Source organism: Tupaia chinensis, unplaced genomic scaffold (genome assembly GCF_000334495.1).
Source record: "Tupaia chinensis unplaced genomic scaffold, TupChi_1.0 Scaffold000192_1, whole genome shotgun sequence".
Lineage (NCBI taxonomy): Eukaryota > Metazoa > Chordata > Mammalia > Scandentia > Tupaiidae > Tupaia > Tupaia belangeri.
The window spans coordinates 313446-319217 of NW_006159667.1; positions in this window are offsets into that span (position 1 = coordinate 313446).

Here is a 5772-nt window from a genome sequence, read left to right on the forward strand (position 1 = left end):
TGCGATATACCAAAAATCACCAAAAAAAAAAAAAAAAAAAAAAGAAAGAGTCTGCCTCACTAACAAGCACCCAGGTGAGGCTGAGAACGCTGCTGGTCTGTGGACCTGATGGAATTCAAGGAGCTGGAGGACCTGGGCCCACCTTCATTCCTTCACACATTCATTCAATGGGTCAATGTTTTTGGAGCTCCTACAGTATGTTGATCTCTACCTTCGCCTGCCAGCTTCCCCCTCTGAAGCCAGCTGGAGAGCCCTGGTGGGAGCAGCTGCCCTCTTTCCTTTCCCTGGCAGTCTGGTCCCTTGAAGACAGCACACAGCCTTGCTCAGGATGGCAGAAGGAAACGGGATTCTCCTCATCTTTGCACTCTCCTGTTATCTCCCACGGTCCCGCCTGCTCCTAAATCTTCATGGTAGTCTCCACCCTTCGGGCTTTTCCTGTCCTGGGTCCTTGTAGACGTGACTTCATTCTCCTATCAGCACTGGCCCAGCCTGCAAGGAGGGTGGTGTGTTCTGCACAGCTTTCCCAGGGCAGGACTGGGATACAGCTCGCCCTTTTCCCAGGGCAAGACTGGAATACAGCTCGCCCCTTTCCCAGGGCAGGCTGATTCTGATACACTGGTGGATTGCAGGGGCAGGTGGTGGTGCAGCGGTAATGCAACTAGTCTACACGGGAGAGTGCTCGGTTCATACCCAGGACCTTGCTCTGTATGTCTCATCTGCCTGATCCTAGAACCCTGCTAAGTATACCTGGCATGCACATGCATACCAGCAGAGGCTGGAGGTGTAGCATGGTGTGTAGACCCTGTTGGGTCTCTCCAAGAAGAAACAAAGCAATTTTATTTATTTATTTTTATTTATTTTTGCTATAGATGCACATGTGTTCACCAGAGAGAGATGGAGACAGGGAAAGGGAAAGTGAGAACTCACACCTAGGTGGGGATGGCTATATTACAACCCCTTCCCCTTCATTCTTCTCTCAGGATCTTGGGCATGTATGCACATGTCTCCAGCATGATTTTCAAGTCACCGGGTTCAGGACTCGAACTGCAGGGTCAACTATGTGGGATTCAGCTGCCTTAAACTCCACACCACCTGCTGGCCCACCAAATGAGTAAAAAAAAAAATTCTTTTTGAAAAATTTTTTGTGGTAGAGCACATGCACTCACCAGAGAGACAGAGAGAGACAGAAAGCAAGAAATCATCCCCCGCCCCGGGGCGATGGCATGCCACAATCCCTTTTCCTCCATTCTCCTCTTGGGATTTTTGGGAACATACACATATGTGCCCGGTGTGAGTTTTAAGCCACCATGTCCGGGACTCAAACCACAGTCAACTACATGAGAGTCTAGCAATGTAACTATTATGCTACCTCCTGGTCCTCCAATTTTTTTTTTTTTTTTGAGGGGTTTTTGCTACTTGCCAGAAAGACAGAGAGAGACAGACAGAAAGCAAGAAATCACCCCCCAGGGGGGATGACCATGCAGCAATCCCTTCTCCTCTCAGGATCTTGAGCACACACATGTGCCTGGGGTGAGTTTAAGCCACCAGAGCTGGGACTCGAACTGCGGTCGACTATATGGGAGTCCAGCAACATAGCCATTATGCCAACTGCTGGTCCCTGGTCCCAACATTTTTAAAAAGAAATAAAAAAGAAGGACTTCCTAAGCCAGTCTTCTCAGAAAGTCTTTCTGATTTATCTCAGTACTACCTCTTTGGAAAAGGAAGGGAGTTTAGGAGATGAGAACTGTTGATGGGATGGCTGAGGAGGCAGCTATGGGAGGATTGACTCCCAGGATTTATTTTCCTTTATAATTTGCCAGAAGGCACATGCACTCACTAGAAAGAGACAGAGAAAGCACCCTCTGGTAGGGCGTGGTCACACTGCAATCCCTTCTCCTCCATTTCTCCATGATTTTGAACACACATGCATACACACCTGGCATTTTTTTCAAGCTGCTAGAGCTGGGATTCAAACCATGTGGTTAGCCACGTAGGATCGGACTCCCTTGGGACTGGCCCAGCTCCCAGTATTTGTCCCTCTTGGGATATCCTTTCATCTCAGAATGAGCAAAGACCTATTTTTTTTTTTTGAGAGGTTTTCGCTATAGGGCGTGTGCGCTCGCCAGACAGACAGAGAGAGACAGAGAGACAGAAAGCGAGAAATCACCCCCCAGGGGGGATGGTCATGCCGCAATCCCTTCTCCTCCATTCTCCTTTCGGGATCTTGGGCACGCACGCACATGCGCCCGGCGTGAGTTCTAAGCCACCGGGTCCGGGATGCAAACCGCGGTCGACTACGTGGGAGTCCAGCAACATAGCCATTATGCTAACTGCTGATTCCCACAAAGACCTATTTTTGTGGTGTTTGTGGTGTTTGAGGGTCCTATGTGTATTTGGTTGTGTTTTTAAAATGCTAATATTATTAAAATAATAGATAGATGAATAAAAAACTATTAAATGCAAAAAAAAGATTTCAGAATTTGGGATGGAGGTTTGATGAATGGCTTGCTTCACCTTGTAAAACGGGAATATGTTTTGAGCAATCTGCTTCAATAGCCCAAGGCTATTTAATTTTTAAATTTTTATTTATTTATTTTGTTGTGAGGTGCATGCACTCACCAGAGAGAAATAGAGAGAGGAAGAGAAGTGTGAAATCACCCTCCTAGGAGGAGGGTCACACCATAATCCCTTCTCCATTCTCTTCTTGGGATATTGGGCATGCGTGCGCACACACTTGGTGTGATTCTTGGGTCTGGAACTCTAATGGTAGAGTAGGCCATGTGGGATCCAGCGCCTTAACAACTATGCCACCTGCTAGCCTTTGCAGGTTTTACCAAGGGGTTCCTCCAATGCTCCCTGTAGGCTGTGTAATAGGGAGCCCCCCTTGTGGTGGGAGTGGTGCACAAAGAGCAGAAACTGCACGCATACACACACACACACACACACACACATGCACAACTTCGTTCCAGATCTTTAACCGCCCACCCACTACCCAGGAAAGGGTCAGGGGTGAGAGGGAGAGAGAGAAGTTGCTGAGGGCATCTAGAGCGCTTCGTCTCTTCTCCCCTAGAAGCCCCAGACACAGAGCATGTCTCCTACCCCACCCCCTGCCTCAGTCTCCCTGCACACTTTGCACAGCTCCTCTCGTGGGTGAGGACAGTAGGCAGCCACTTAAGAATCCTGCTACTGGAGCCAGCAGGTGGCGTGGTGATTGGGGGCTTTGGATTGTCACATGGACAGCGGTTTGAGTCCCAGAACTGGTGACTTGCTTTCTCGCTTTTTCCCCCTCTCTCTCACTCTATCCCTCTCTGGTCAGATTTAAATAAATAAAGTTAAAAATGAAACAATAAAGAATCCTGCTATTTTAGGGGGCTATCAGATGGTATAGTGGTTATGTTGCTGAACTCCCACATAGTCGATCACAGTTTGAGTCCCAGACAAGGCGGCTTAAAATTCATACTAGCCATGTGCATGTGTGTATGCGTGCCCAAGATCCCAAGAGGAGAATGGGGGAGAGGGGACTGTGGCATGGCCATCCTCCCTGCGGGGAGATTTCTCACTTTCTATCTCTCTGGCAAGTGTATGAGCCCTATAGCAAAAATCTCTCTTAAAAAAAAAAAAAAAGAAAAGAATCCTACTATCTTTACAGTGAAGGCCTCTCAGGGGAAACTGAGGAGGATGAGGTGAGGGCCAAAGGTTGCTACGAGGTTCCTCCCCAGCTCTTGGCTGCAAAGATGAGCCTAGAGAGTCTGGCCACACAGATTCACTGTTTGGCCAAACTTTAGTCAGGCTTCTAAGTCTTCTGTTAGGCCCACCTGTGCACTTTCTTGTAAAATCCAGCTTTAGCAAAGAATCTGCTAAGTCAGTTTAGCAAGAACACCCCTCCCTAAATATCTGATCAGGTTCCTCATCCGCCATCATGCCCCAGGTGATCCTGTCTGGTCAGTTTTGCCAGAATTCCTTCCACCCCTGATGTTTTCCTCTTGGTAATTTTCCATCCCCTGACCCTCAGTCCACTCCTTGGCTATAAACTCCCACTTGCCTGTGCCATATTCAGAGTTGAACCTGATCTCTTCCCTGCCCTACTGCAAAACCCCATGGCAGCGGTCCCTTTAGCTGTCACGAGGGTCCTGCATAAAGTCTTCCTGTCTGTGCGAGTATCATTGAATATGTCTTCCTTTCAGGGAGACTGTACTGGGGCTGCCAGCTCTTTCTGCCCAGTGGGGGGGAGGGTGTCTTCCCCTATCCACGGACACCTACACCGGAAGAGGACACACCATGCTGAGGCCTCCTGTAGGTGCTGACCCAGTAGCTGTTGCTCTCCCTCAGCTGCTCCTCTCTGTTCCCTGAGGACCTGAGGGCTGGGGCATGAATCAGAGGGGAGGGGGTCACATAGCAGTCTCCAATTCCCCAGTGAGTCAAACAGCTGAGTTCTCCTGCACTTGTGGAAAGCCTTCAGGTTGTCGAAGGCCAAAGCCCCAGAGCCCCGCTGAGGTTTTGCTCCTGCTGTTGGTGTTTGAGGGGAAGGAGGGGATTTGGACCAGAGCCCACTCCTCTCCCCATCACCACCACCTGCCATCAACCTATCACCCTGCTCCCCTATCCTGTGCCTGGGTGGTCCACAGGTCTGCAGCAGGGTAGGAGGGGGAGGGACCTCTGCTCTGCTTTTCACGGTGACATGAGAACCAGGACAGTTTCCCCTGGGGCCCATTCTGCCCTACAAAACTTAAACAGATCAATCCTGCAGATGGTGACACAGCTCCTAGCAGCCACCAGCCTCCTGGCTCTACCTGCTTGGTTAGAATGTACCTTGTAGCTTACCTCCTAGGAGAGGGAGCCTCCTCTTCTGGTCAAGTTTATCTTGTCCCCACTCCTCTGTCACTGACCCAGACTTATCCCCGTGCTCCATTCCCCTCAGCAGCTTTGTTTTTACACCACAGTGAAGACAGTGGCTAACGCTCATTCAGCATCTCCATGCGCCATGCATTGTTCAAAGCCCACTGTATATAGTGACTCATTTAATGGTCAAGGTAACTCTATGAAGGAAGGACTATTGTTATCCCAGTTTTTCAAATGAGGAATCTGATACACTGGAAAACAAGAAGGGTATCTAAGGGCTGAAGAAAGGAGCTAGAGACACACAAAGCAGGCATTTGGGAGCAGCTGTCGCTGTCACAGGATTAAAAACACTGTTGTTGCTTTTGTATCACGAAGTAATGAGTGCAGCAGACCTCCCTGACCCTTGCTGTCCACCCCAAATATCCAAGAGCAAAAGACACAGAGATAAAAATCAGGGAGTCCCAGTGGGAACCCTCTGCTGGCTGGCTCCAGCTCCCCAGCCTAAGAGCCAGTGGCAGGAGGGAAGAAGGACAAGGGACCAGAGCAGGGCTCCTTGGTCCTGGGCTTTAGTCTTCAAACCTTCTTACCCACATCACTTTGCTTCTCTCTTTTTAGACACCCTCTCCCCCACAGGGGGCATACGCACTAACCAGAGAGAGACAGACAGGGAAAAGGAGAAAGCACCCTCAATGGGGCATGGTCGTGCTGCAGTCCCTTCTCCATTTCTCCATCCTGTTGGGATCTTGTACACATAGGCCACTGGGGCTGGATTTAAATGATGTAGTTATCCCATGTGGGATCTAGCTCCCTTAACTGCTAGGCCATGGGGCTGGCCCCATTCTTCTTCTCATTCACCCCCATTTTCTTTCATCTCTCTTAGGGAGAGCAGGCAGTCATTTGGGTGCCCAGAAGGTGTTCCATCCTGCCTGGGAG